General features: G+C 35.4%; 1 long non-coding RNA gene across 1 annotated transcript; it reads right to left on the bottom strand.

The window, feature by feature from the left end:
• Positions 1–256: 256 nt before the first annotated feature.
• LOC117319387 lies at positions 257–1,190 on the bottom strand. The gene is made up of 2 exons (XR_004530714.1): positions 1,066–1,190; positions 257–316 (listed from the first exon to the last, which is right to left on the bottom strand). It is a non-coding gene; the product is annotated as an uncharacterized LOC117319387 (long non-coding RNA).
• Positions 1,191–1,498: the final 308 nt, after the last annotated feature.

Here is a 1,498-nt window from a genome sequence, read left to right as displayed (position 1 = left end):
ATATCAATTTATTCAGATCACAATCAGGATAAAAACCCAAAAGTACGCTTCTCCATTTTTGTTTTAAATTTTGTTGTCCTTTTTGGTTCTGAAAAAAATTTTTCCTTCTTTTTAAAACCAGTTCCCTTGGATTTTTAAATTTGTCCCTTTTACTTGAAAATTTTTTTTGTCAAATTTTTTAAATTTTTTTTATTTTGAATCTGTCTTTTTATTCGTTTTTGTGTTGCCATTCATTTTTGTATTAGCCCTCATTTTCTTTTTGGAGGTCCCTGTGATTCCGATCTCCTTCGTTTGGAATTTGTGCTGGAGAACAGGCCTGAAATGATAAAATACAATGTGTCATCGTTTTAAGAAATATCAATCCAGAAATATTTTAAAACATGATAAAAATTGTAACATAATATCTGATATTCAGTGACCCTACTGACCTCTGAGGTTGAACATTTGCCTCCTGACCCTCTGAAGAAAATATCTATTGACCTAATGACTTCTGATCATATTCTTTGTCCTGTCATTTGAACTTTGAACAACTGACCTTTATATCTACCCTTTGATCTCTGATCCTATTATTTGGACCTACCAACCTCTGACTCAAAAGTTACCTGTTTAACAGGAAGGATTGAAATTCTAATTTGGCATGTGATCTTAAAAACCATTCTTCCATTAAGTTATTGGTATGCTTTAATTAGTATTGTACAGGACCTACAAATTATAATGTTAAGACATCACTATTTAATGTGTAACCCAAACATCCTCACAGCTCATGCAATGTTATCAGCACTTGTCTTTCACTTAAAGGGGCGGGGTGTGATAAAACTTGACCAGAAAACATCAGGCTTATGTGATACTAATAAAATGCTCAGTGTTCCCCACTCCACTCTCTAAAACCAACAATGAGAAAAATGCACCCGTACACTGCCAGCTAGCTCTATTATATCCCTTTCCAGCTTGAGCTCCAATGCCCTATGTCAACCCTCCCCTATAAAATCTGTATCTGAAGGACTAGGGAGATCAATGCTAAAGACAACACAGTGGAGAATTAAATTGTATATCTGATCTGTGTACCTGGTTCTGGTTCTTCTCCCACTTCCTGTTTGTAGTAATCAGCATCATCCATCTCCTTCTCATCTGCAACAGTTATATCTGTAAAATAATAATAATAAATAGAATATATATAACTTCAGGGCTTTTTTGGGGGCTTTCTGGGGCTGTTAATGGGCCCCATTCCCAATTGGAATTATTTCATTTCAAAGCCAAATTCCCAAAATACTCCTGAACAAATCTTTCCCAATTCACCAATTTTCTTCCCAAAATGAGACAAAAAGGACCCTTCCCAAACCAGTGAGAAAAAGCCCTGAACTTTATATACGAAGGTGGGCTTATTACCATACACAGAGTTATATCCTAAATATGGCAGTATGTCTAATGACCAATTCTTAAACATGTAAAGGAGCTGGCTGTGGTCAGTGTGGTGTGTATGGCTCTATTATGGTAAAGT

This window comes from Pecten maximus, unplaced genomic scaffold (assembly GCF_902652985.1).
Source record: "Pecten maximus unplaced genomic scaffold, xPecMax1.1, whole genome shotgun sequence".
Lineage (NCBI taxonomy): Eukaryota > Metazoa > Mollusca > Bivalvia > Pectinida > Pectinidae > Pecten > Pecten maximus.
This window is presented reverse-complemented; position numbering and strand designations above follow the sequence as displayed.